We start from the raw sequence: 13,034 nt of genomic DNA on the forward strand, positions 1-13,034 counted from the left end.
CTACATTGGATCTAGAGTTCTAATGCAACAAAGAAAACACGTTGACAAGAAAGACTACCCACATCAGATGAAAGATGAAGTGACACCATTGGGAGGTGGACATGTTAAGTCATATGAAAGTGGAATGAGAAGACCGGGCTCAATGAACTCTCTCCCTATTTAATTGTAGTGCTATTTAATTATAGTGGAGAGACAAATAAGAACCCATTTTGAAATCTAGCCCCAAACCTTTGTAGACCAATCCACCTACTACAAATCTATGGCATACCCAAAAGACTTCGGAATACTGTTGTTCTATTTGAGAACACTTTTGGATGATCTCCACACAGAAATAGTCCCGGATAAGAGAGATAAAAGTAGCTACAAGGAGGGCATGCTTTCCAACTTGCTCTTTGACTTGGAGTCAGCAAAGATGGCAAATACTCATTTCTCTAGCTATTATTTCTCCCATTCCTTTAAGGTACTTGTCAAGCTCATGATGTAGGTGTCTTTTGGTAGGAGATGATGGACGTGCAAAGATGTATATAGTGCCATGACTAGGATGAAGAGGACCCCAAACAAAAGGAGGAGTTATTGTGGGTGTATAAGATGGTAGAGCAAAGCAAGCAGTTTTGATTCGAGTGTGTAATGAGGTTTGCAATAGTGTGCAAAGGCCTAAAGAGATGTCGAATGCTTGCTATAGAGAGGTTGATAAGATAGTTGGGAGTTTGGAATTCCCTAAAGCCAACAGAATGTTGTCATATTTTAGTTGTAATAATATCTTCTAGGAATTTTGTGGACTTGTGGACTTCTAAGATTGCCATCATCCATGATCTATGCTACTCTACTCAGTTTGTAATACTACCTGATTTTGTGTCTATCTACTCCCTCATGTTAATACTATGTCTTTGGAAAATTAGTTGGTTTTTAAGTGACAATAATATGTGAGTGCAATATTTTGTGAGAATATACAAATTACTTGAGTCCTGCTTGAGCTAATTGTTACCCAACCTTATTTTACTCGACCAAAATAGACTTGGATCTCGATTTAATACATGACTACTTATAAGCAAGCTATTTCAATCTGACTTCACAAGCTAAAATGTATGCTACCTTGCATGCTATTTGTTAGAAATGCGCCTTGGTGTGTGGTCCTAACCCTTGCATGGTGACACTTTGGTAAATATGTAAATATTAGAGGGGCTAAGAGGCCCTTGGCACGCACAGGTAACACATGGAAAGTAGGGATAAAAATCTTATACACAATGGTGACTCTTGTGAGTCCTTGGATATAAAGAAGGCTTGAGACCCTCCCTGCTATCCCAGCCGGCTCTTTTTGGGAAGTGGGGAGATATGGCTAGTTAGGAGGCGGGGGAGTGGGTCCCCTCGTACTCGACATTTCCTTAGACACATGGTAGCCATGTAAGCTACCTAGTACACTATTGCCCCTCAAGTAATAAAAGCCATGGCAACAAGGCAAAATTGTTAGTGTGCATGTCGAAAACAAATTAAATCTTGAAACTTATACATCATATGCATGCAAACATACCTTGATGCTAAATCAATGGTACGTGAATCTTGTGTCACTATACCACAGTCTAGACATCAATTTCTTTTCCAAATAAAAATGAGACCTAATACCAAAAACTCACCTTTGGAGAGGGTGCACCTTCATCCACCTTGTTCTTTTCTTTACCGATGGGTTGAAAGGAGGCATTTCTAGAACTGAGCACTCCACACTATGTTCCCAAAAAAGAGCTCAAAAATGTGTCTTCGATCTATGTGGGCAAGGCAAGTGAGGAAGTTTTGGTTCTCTTGGCAAGCGCAAGGCAGGGTAGGCAAGAAGTGTGTCAACGCAAAGTGTGAAGGGAAAGACATGCATGGAAAAATGTTGTTGCATTGATGATTGCAAGCTGTTAACAAGATTTAAATTTTGAACACATTCATATTCAATACCACTTCCTCAAGGCTTTACAAAACCAGTTAAAACTTTACCACCTTCCCATGCATGTACCTTATTGTAATTTTGAATTTAAGTGTCCCCTCCACAAATTTACATACCATAGTTATATTATAAAAGTATTTTGTCAAGCCCCTTCTATCTATAAATGGCCTGTAAGTCCCTCAAATTTAATAATCCCCTTCGATGAATGAACCTCCTACTTACATATTTACAGAGTCACAACCTCGAGAAGTGTAATGTGACCCAAATTGTTTCAAAATACAAATAGGGTGTATGCATGTTTGGTTGGTATGTTTTTTGTGCTTAAAAGTGTGTGCTAAATAAGCACTCTTTTAGCACATTTTCAAGAGTGCTTGGTGGAGGGATTTACAACACATAATGGGTTGGACACCTTGCATGTTTCAAATGTCCAATTGGACTAACACTTTCAAAACATGATGAAACCAATCCTTCAATTGTAACTGCCTACTCACTTCTCATTGGAACATCACAACTCTTGTTTCTCAAGGTTTTGTCGCTCATAGAGTACAAAAAAGGATAGGGATGGAGAGAAGGAGATGCAAGAAAGATGCCTAGAAACAAGTAGGTGATGCAATAGAAAAGAGCATGTGGAGTGACTGATTTTGCAAAAGATAACATCCCATTTGTAGAAGAATCAAGCATCAACAGAGTTTTTCATCATGTTCGATCATTTTTAGTCTATGGTGGAGCTTTAATTCTGCTACATTTTTTCTAGCTCAGCCTTCTTCTTGATCATCATCACCTTCTTCCTTGTCAACATCATCATCTTAGTGTATCTCCTTTATTTGCTATCAATCTGTTTCCTTGCTCATAATATGTGCCCCTACAATCAAGTTGACACAGGAAACTACCCTATCACTATTAGGTTAATTGGGCTTCATCCTCATGAGGTTAGAGAATAGTTAGGGCTTGAGAGTCCAACTGGACCTCTTGCATGCAATCACCTACGTAGAAGGTGGTTGCCTTGCTCTAGTACTCTCCAAGGCGGTCGCCTCCACTTCAGTTCTCTCTAGGGCTATGATGAGAGTTGCTCTCCATATTTTCTGCAGGGACGTCTACCTCTTGGCTCCTTGACATAGCCAGGGTTAGCAAGGTTATGTAGTGGAGAGGTAGTATCAACAATCGGTGTGTAGAGGTCTATTAGTATTGATCAAGTCAGTTTTTCATGGTTGTTGAGTGGGAAGCCTTTGTGGCAGAGTATTTGTGACAAGAGGCTTTGTGGCTAGCAATATTGTAGTCAGGTGACAAGCCCAGTAGGGATGTGCTCATCCTATTGATGAATAGAAGTATCTTGTGGTGTGATCTGTTGCATATCTCAGCTCTCTTTCTTCCTCAAGTTTGAATTTCATTGGGTGAATAATCAAAGTAATTTCTTTACATGCATCACTAATTTGAGACAATTATCCATCAATGGTATCAGAGCTAGGCTATCTACGAATTTCTCTTATCAATTATTGTGGTGCATGCATGTCTAAAGTACATACAAAGCCCTGGTCAAGGAGTGTCGTTGTGAGGAAACCGAGCAGTAAAAGAGGTGCTGGGAAGACTTCTCTTGATGTACTTGCAGAGGTGTGTTTTTGCATACTTCTCAATCTGCAGAGGCTGTGAACATGGATTCGACCAAGAAGGATAAGCATGGAGCTATCCTGGTAATGTTCAATGGAAAACATTTTGCATCATGGCAATTAGCCACACCTTCTTTTCATGCAAAAAGGATTGTGGCATTTGGTGGCTGGTACTGAAAAAAAGCCAAAAGAACGTTCCATTGGTGCTGATAAAATACCACTTTGGGAGCAAAGAGATGAGAAGACAATTGGCTTTATGGGAAGGGCTCTTGGACCTAATTATTTTCATCATCTTGACGTAAAAAAGACAACTGCAGAAGATTGGCATACTCTAGATACACTTTTCGGTGTTTGAATGAAGCACTCAAAGTCTAATTTAAAGAAAGACTTGTTTGATCTTCAAATGGATGAATTAGAGACATTAGGGGTATTTTTGAATCATATGCAAGCTCTCCTCAGATAGCTTAGTGATCTTGGAGCTTGGGTGGAGGGTGAAGACAAGAAGGCGATCTTGTTGAGAAGTTTGCCCACAGAGCAATATGGAGAAATAATTCGAATATTGAGTCTTAATGATGATCTAGATTTTCTCGACTATGTGGCAATGCTTATGAGTGAAGAAAAGCACAATTATGGTACATTCATCAACAACATGTTATATGCTATAACTGACAAGCAAAAGAGGAGTCTTGATACTCAAAAGTGCCATTATTATGGCAAGGAGGGTCATGTGGAGAAGTTCTGCTACACTAAGAGACATGATGAGGTCACAAAGCCGGATAAAGGAAAAGAGAAGGCCATGTCATGGAAGGTGCAAAAGAAGCATCCATGTATGTAGAGGCTGAGTCCTTGAAGGATCAAGACTGGGGGCATTTTGATTGTGGGAGGATAGTATCGACCTCCATGTCTTTTGTGAGCATTATGTCTGTTGTGTTTGAGCTCTTTGTGAGCATCATTCACTGAGTGATCTAGATTATGATTGTTAATCATGCTCTTTGTGAACAACTTCATTTGGATTTCTTGAGCAGTCGATATTAGCTCTTTGTGAGACAGTCAATATTTGATGTGGGTCTATTCGCAAGCATTTGTACATAGGAAGAATGTTTGGTTGATGTTGTTCTCACTATCATCTCTTCCCTCATTTCAGCTAAGGGGGGTATTGTTAGGTTAATCGGGCTTCATCCTCATGCGGTTAGATAATAGTTAGGGCTTGAGAGTCCATGTGGACCTCTCACATGCAATCACCTATGTAGAAGGTGGTTGCCTTACTCTAGTACTCTCCAGGGTGGTCGCCTCCACTTTGGTTCTCTCCAGGGCTGCGATGAGAGTTGCTCTCCATGTTTTCTATAGGGACGTCCACCTCTTGGCTCCTTGATATAGCTAGGGTCAGCAAGGTTACGTATTGGAGAGGTGGTATCAACAGTCTATGTGTAGAGGTCTATTAGTATTGATCAGGTCAAGTTTTTGTGGTTGTTGAGTGGGAAGCCTTTGTGTCAGAGTCTTTGTGACAAGAGCCTATGTGGCTAGCAATATTGTAGTGAGAAACAAGCCTAGTAGGGATGCGCTTGTGCTATTGATGAATAGAAGTATCTTGTAGTGTGATCTGTCACATATCTCGACTCTCTTTCTTCCTCAAGTTTGAATTTCATTGTGTGAATAATCAAAGTAGTTGCATTACATGCATCACTAGTTTGAGACAATTATCCATCAATCACCTTGCTCCCTCTTGCTTCATTTCCCCCCAGTAGGTCTCATCCCTCACAGCTCTAGCAGGTCTCATCTCTCACATCTCTCACAGATCTCGTCTCTCACAGTCATGGAGCATCTACAAGGGTTGTATCTCGGAGGCTTTATTATACTGATCAAGACTTTCACAAGGTTTATGGCCTCAACAACATTGGTAAAATCCACAAAGGTTAAGATATGTGAACCTTCCTGAACAGGAGTGGCTCACTATGTTCAATGAGCCAAAGTCCAAAAGCATTCATGACCATCGCAACCTTCAACAAGAAGCTAATGATTTGTCTTTTTGGGTATACCAAGATGCTCCCCCCAATAATGAATTTGAGGTTGCATTTGTGAGGGGGTTTGCCCTTGAGCATTGCAAGGCTGTAAGGAACGCACCCACAAAGGACACTTACATTGTCAATTGGATTGAATTTGCAAAAAGTGTGGTCTGCACCATTATGACCAGCAAGGCAAGTTTTAGCATAAAATCAATTGATTTCAAAAAAAGCTGATTCTTTTTGCTAACCCCTTCGAAGCCATAGCAGTGGTTGAAGATATGCGGAGTGCCCCCAAGATCAAGAAGTTTCCATCATTGACCCAATTATCAACTGCCCGTTTGATATGCTATTTTCACTATTTAGACATGAGTCTAAGACATGCCTTTTATGTTTTGAGTCATGATTCATCTTGATACTTTATCTTGATCCTTCAAGCCATATATGTTAACCTTTTGCAGTGCTATCACTGGCAAGTAGAGCTACATCAAAATTATGTTGTATTCACGAGGATGCAGTAGCAATATGCTTTTGTGAATAGGATGCTAGAAAGAGTCAAGTCCAATCAACAGCTATCCATTTTCCTAGCCCCACCTACATTTTTTATTACAGATGATGAAAAATCCATTGGTTTGATTATTGTGTAGGGTTGTGCTGCCTGTGGCTTTGGTATTGGCATGGAAGAATTTGTTGCTGTGTGTATGCTTGCATGTCGACATCCATACCACCACTTCTATTTTGCAAACTTGTGTTTAGAAGAATCACACTGCAGGTCAACCGGTTGCTCAGGAAAAGTCCCCGTTGCAGTAAAATCTATGGTATTAGGGTTGTCAACTAGTATGTATTATAAACAAGATTTCATAGTAGATGACTTTGCATGTGCTTTGGGACTTGCGTTTGTCACTGCATGACCACTTTATGAGATCAATGGCTGCTTTGACTCTACATGAGACTAATATAGCATTGCTTTCTACCTACTTTGTGACATGCCACTGCATTGTGTTGTGCCTGCTTTGTATGTGCTCTATAACTCCCTAGTGTGTGGAATGTGACTACTTTCTCAATGCTTTGGCACTGCCTTGTTTGTGCTTTGGCACTACTTTTTCAATGCTTTAGCACCGCTTTTAATTGTGACTTCTTTGATTGTACTTCGCATGTGCTTTGGCACTGCTTTGTTAATGCTTGATCAATGGATGCTTTGACTCTACATGAGACTGCTATAGCACCGCTTTCTACCTACTTTATGGCATGCCACTACATTGTGCCTACTTTGTATGTGCTTTGTGAGTCCCTAGTGTGTGGAGTGTGATTGCTTTGTCAATGCTTTGGGACTAGTTTTTTAATGCTTTGGCATTGCTTTCTATTTATGAATGCTTTTTTTGTTCTTTGCATGTGCTTTGGCACTGCGTTCTTTTTGTGACTGCTTTGTCAATGCTTTGGCACTACATTCACAATGCATTGGCACTACTTTGTCAATGCTTTGGCACTTCTTTATTAATGCTTTGGCACTATTTATGACTGCTTTGTTTGTGCTTTTCATGTGCTTTGAAACTTCTCTAGATGTGCTTGCTTTGGAAGTGCTTTGCATGTGTTTTGGTAGTGCTTTGTGACTACATTGTTACTGCACAGCTCTACATTTGGTTGCTTTATCAATTCTTTCTACTTACTTTGTGGCATGCCATTGTATTGTGATTGTGATTTGCCTACTTTGTATGTGCTTTTTGTGACTCATTTGCATGTTCTTTGTGTCTTCTCTCTCATATTTGTGTTTTGGCATTGCTTTATATGTGCTTTTGCCAATGCGTTATTTTCATTTTGGGTACTGCTTTATGTGTTTTTGGCATTGCTTTGTATGTTTTTTTTGCAGATGCTTAAATCTCCATTTGAAATTTTATATGTTGTTTCTTTGGATGTAGTCTTTGTCGATAGTACACAGGCTGGGTCATCTGACAAGCCTAGAAGATGCGGACCTGTGCACACATTTATTATTGAACCTTCACCTCTAGGTAGCACCACAAAATACAAGAAGAATGCTAAACCAAGTCCATGGTATGCGCCTCTAGGATCAAATGTGAGTCTTCCATGATAATTTGTAGGTGGGGTCATTAGACAAGCTTGGAAGACATGAACTTACACATACGTTTACTGATGAACCTAAAACTATGTTGGAAAGCACACAGCATGGTGAGACCATCGAGCTAAGCCCAAGACCTGCACTCCAACCTATAGAAGAGAAAGTAATTCATGTGAAAGATGAAGTAGAGATGGCTTTTGAATGCACGAGGTACACTAAATTTATTGGAGGTGGATCCCCCCGAGGTGCCAATATTGCCATACCACTCTCGAGTTATGGGAGTAGTTACACGCTTCCTCCCCCTACACTTGACTCCTACTACATCCCCGAGAGCAAGAATGCGGAATGCCGCGCTCTTATTCTCAACATGAACGGTGTGTTGGTTCATCCACACAATCATAAAAAAGAGTTGTTCTAGCTGCAATGGCATGTTTACACATGGCACGTATGAGACTACAGCATTGGACCTGATCTCGATGTCACATCTCTTATTCCAAAGGATGCATAGCATTTTTTGCATTTATGGTTTGATGTGTATATATGAAGATCACAACGTATGCACAACCTAAGAAGGAAATTTGAACTATGCTTTACCTGGCTTAGAGTCTCTTATCTCTGTGCATGGATTAGGCATATTGTGACCTAGCACATTTCACCGTTTTGGATGGGAAGCCTATGTTTTTCAAGAACCTATGGTATTTTTGGGAGAAATACCCTTTCTATGATGAGTCGTGTAGTAGTGTACTTATTGCTGACAACTTTTACAAGTGTACAGGAAATCAGTCTGGGATATTCAACCTACTTCCAAAGATGACAATAGTCCTTGCACACATGCTCTACAATTTTTTGATTGGACACTTCGTACCATGGTTGTGGCAGTGGTTACTAGATCGGCTATAGTTTGCTTTTGGAGACCCTTTTGTAGCTTGGTCAGCCAGGAAAGCCCGCAAGTTGTAGAAAGTTTTGTTGAATATCCAGGATGGGTGCCAACTGAGATGGTTGATCCTAAGAAGCCCCAGACATATGTTAGACCCCAAAACCTCGGCAAGACCTATAGTACCTTGGCACTAAATGTATTTTCATGTATGAATTGTAACTAACTGATGTTATCCATGTACTTTGTGAATCGAGCCAGGTTCATTTTAGTTTTTGGAAGACCTACAAAATGCATTGTAACCACAATAATATTATCATCGACCTTGGACCTTCATGCGCTAATAATTGTCCTTTGACCAAAGATTTGAATGTCATTTTCATGTTTGCATGAATTCACTAGATCATAATGTTTTTAAGACAATAGCATAAATATAGCCTAAAATGTGAATGTCAAAAGAAGAATAATGGCTGAATTTTATAGTGGGTTTGTTCAACTATCATAGATTCCAAATTTGTTTACATAGATTGAGCATAGATTCCACCCCTTGATTCTAAATTTGTTCATTATAGTAATGTGCATGGGATGTTATTGAAAATAGTGTTATCAAGATATCATCATCAAGCAAGTCTACTTAGATCTCATAATCAGAGTGTTATCAACCTTAACAAAGATCATGTCCAACACAATAGAATAGGACATCTTGCTGTCCATTATGACTGTGTTTGACATGAAGTCCAAGTCATTGACAAAACACTTCCGAGAAGTCTCCTAGCAGTCAGAAAGCACAACCAAGCATGGTCATAACAGTCTCACAAAGCACTCACATAATTGTCACAAAGCTCTACCAAGCAGTCATATAACAATCACAAAACACTCACATAACTGTCACAAAGCAGACACGTCCAAGAAGTCTCATAAAAGTCACAAAGCACTACCAAGAACTATCATAATAGTTAAAAAGCACTCACAGAGCAATCACAAGGCAGGCACATAGCGTTTACTATTATGAGACTGCTTGGTTTTCACAAAGCACTACCAAGCACTCACATAATTGTCACAAAGCTCTACCAAGTAGTCACATAATAGGACCACACACTCACATAACTATCACAAAGCACGTCCAAGAATCCCATAACACTCACAGTGCACTATTAAGCAGTGTAATAACATTCATAAAGCCTGATCAAGCACTTCCAAGTAGTCACAAAGCACTCACATAGCTTTATTTTTTTATAAAAGCAATTTCTCATTCACTGTTATGATACTGCATATCCACTAACAATATATACAGGCCATCCAACACCCTTGTCCAAGATATGGCAACAAAGAAACATTGCTAGAAATGAAAACAAGGTAGGTAAATACATATATTAAAGGTCATAAGGCATATTATTGTAGACTGCCTCGTACACTTCAAGTGGAAGCAAGTACAAGCTCTCTCCCTCAATGGCTTCTAGTGGAAACTCGATTGACCTTACAAGATGGGAGTATAAGAAGAGTTCAGGTTGATCATCAAGAAGCTCATAGCAGTGGTGACCTTGATAGCCATAAAATAAACCCTTCACAACATACGAGTTTTTAGCTCTATTATGTTGCCCCAACCATCTTGCATAGACTTTTTGCTCGACTCTTTATCTTTGATACACTTCAAAATGTAGAAGTCTGCACCTTCTTCATTGTCTACCTCTGCATTCACTGCAAAATTGTCCCCCATGCAAAGAGCATCACTAATCACATCATGATGCCCTGCATACATAGGTTCATCAAGGAGCTCATCATCACTACCCAAATCACTGGCATGATTAGGAACAATGATATGATATTCCCAGTTGGACACATTATTTTTATTGGTGCACTTTCTCCAAGACTCTTAGATACAACCATTGCAGTAGCATGACAACCTTTTCATTGATACCCCATTGATATTACCTTGCTAGCCCCTTGTGTAGCTCCTCTGACATAGTGCATGGATTGTGTCTTGGTCATAGGTTAACAATATCACTATATAAATCTACCAACGTCTCATTCCTTAACCTCCCAAAACACTCATGCTCATTCCTTTCCTTAGATGCATAGCTAGCTTGAGCCCCATGAGACAAATTGGTCCTGAAGAAACCCACAACATCAGATGCACAATTTAAGGTGACTCCATTTTCCTTAAGCTATTAATGTGTCAATACTCTCTTCATAACAGCCGCAGCTCCATCATGCTCGCCCTTGTTGCGGTGCCCAGATCCAAATAAATTGCAAATTAGTGAGCTGTTCAAATCTAGATATGAAATAGAAAGGCCTTCTAGCCTTGAATTGGGAGGCTGCACTGTCTAACCAAACCCAATGCCTCGTAAGCTCCAAGTCTTGATTTGTTGACCCCTATGATGCAACATAAAACAATCTAGACAAAGAGGGTGTCGTGCACCTTGTCATCTGAAATAAAGAAGTGAAATGTCTTTTCCTCCTCAATTCCGATACGAACGTATGTTACGTGCATAAAAATTGTAACCTGGCTGGAGTGTCAATGCATGCACCCAATCTCATTTTGCTCCTTGAAAGAGTAGTTCTGTGAAGTCCACCACCAAAACTACCACATCTTTAGGATCTTAGCACACACTCTTTGAACTATTCAGCCTGCCACTTGTAAGTGTAATTGTGCTTGATGAATATTTTGAGGTGCTTCTTCATTAACCATATAAGATTGCTGCAATCCATCTCCTTCCTCACAAGGTCTTTCTTTTGCTTCTTTTTCCCATTCACAGCATTGCCTGTGTCCACATTCTGGAAGACCTTCACCATCACCTTTTTGGAAACTTGATTCATCTCATGAGGGCAACATGACATGTGCTTTGGATCCCATTTTTTGCACTCACCCAATAAACATTGACGATGGCAGAATGTAGCTCCAACAAGTTTGGGGCACACCACAGACTCTTAGAGAGGAGTGACACCCTTGCAAGCCTATCCAAAAGCTCTGCAACCTTCACTATTTCCACATATCTAACAGTCACAGTTGTAAGATGCTCCATGAAGACCAAAGCTCTTGGTCCTTAGCTGATTGACTGCATCCTTGATAAAAATCATCTGCACATGATAAATGCAGCAGCATGTGTACTTGTCCTTTAATTTTTGCATGAAATGTGGCTTCAAGCACTCAAATGAGCATTGTTGAATTTTGATCTTTGGAAAGGTGTCCTTGGATTACTAGAAGAGCTCAACCTATGGCAGCATACAAATCAAGGGATCTCTTAGAAGAAATAACACATACTGTCAATTGTTTGCTTTTAAAAAAAAATCACCGGCACTGTGCTCTCATTATATGCATAGACTCACCCGCTTTAAAACAACCAAGGTTGACTCAAGACAAGTTCAACATTCATGCCATCCCATAGGTTTCTTTCTGGATAAAAATGACATATCAATTTGTTTCCCCTTTGTGCATTGTGAGCAATCTCAAAGCAATCATTGAAAGCAGTCTCAAAGCAGTTACTCAAAGAAGTCTCAAAGCAACTGCCTGAAAACACTCTCATAGCAGTTCATGATGTCTCCAACCATTCAAGAACCAATATGAAACAACTCTCAAAGTAGTTCATCATGCCATCCCATAGGTTTCTTTGTGGCCAAAACTATCATATCACTTTATGCCCCCTTTGTGCATTGTGAGTAGTATCAAAGCAGTTATTACTGAAAGCAGTCTCAAAGCAGCTACCCAAAGAAGTCTCAAAGAAACTATCTAAAAACACTCTCAAAGAAGTTCATCATGAACCAATCACGAAGCAATCTGAAACAACTCTCAAAGAAGTTCATCATGCCATCCCATAAGTTACTTTGTGGCCAAAATTGTCAAATTACTTTGTGCCCCCTTTGTGGATTGTGAGTAGTCTCAAAGCAATTACTGAAATCAATCTCAAAGTAGTTATTGAAAGCAATCTTAAAGTAGTTACTCAAAGCAGTCTCAAAGCAACTGTCTGAAAACACTCTTAAAGCACTTCATCATGACTCCAAATAGTCAAGAAGCACTTTGAAGCAACTCTCAAAGCAGCTCATCATGCCATCCCATACATTTCTTTGTGGCCAAAGATGTCATATCACTTTGTGTCCCCTTTGTGCATTGTGATCAGTCTCAAAGCAGTTACTTAAAGCAGTCTCAAAGGAATCTCAAAGCAATTACTCAAAGAAATCACAAAGTAGTTACTCACAGTAGTCTCAAAGCAATTGTTCAAAAACACTCTCAAAGTAGTTCATCATGGCTCCAAACAATCAGAAAGCTGTCAGAGAACAGTCTCAAAGCAGTTCATCATGGCTCCACAACCATTCAAAAAGCAGTCTCAAAGCATACTCAAAGCAGTTCATAATGGCTCCAAACAATCAGAAAGCAATCTAAAAACACTCTCAGTGTAGTTCATCATGGATCCAATTAGTCACAAAGCAGTTTATCATGGCTCCTGCCACAAAACATTCTCAAAGCAGCCTCAAACAGTCTCAAAGTAGTTTATCATGGCTCCATGGAGCCCATAAAGCATTCTCAAATCAATCTCAAACATCCTCAAAGCACTTTATCATG

The sequence above is a fragment of the Dipteris shenzhenensis genome, chromosome 15 (genome assembly GCF_047967505.1).
Source record: "Dipteris shenzhenensis isolate YYH24624 ecotype China chromosome 15, Dip_SZ_1.0, whole genome shotgun sequence".
Classification (NCBI taxonomy): Eukaryota; Viridiplantae; Streptophyta; class Polypodiopsida; order Gleicheniales; family Dipteridaceae; genus Dipteris; species Dipteris shenzhenensis.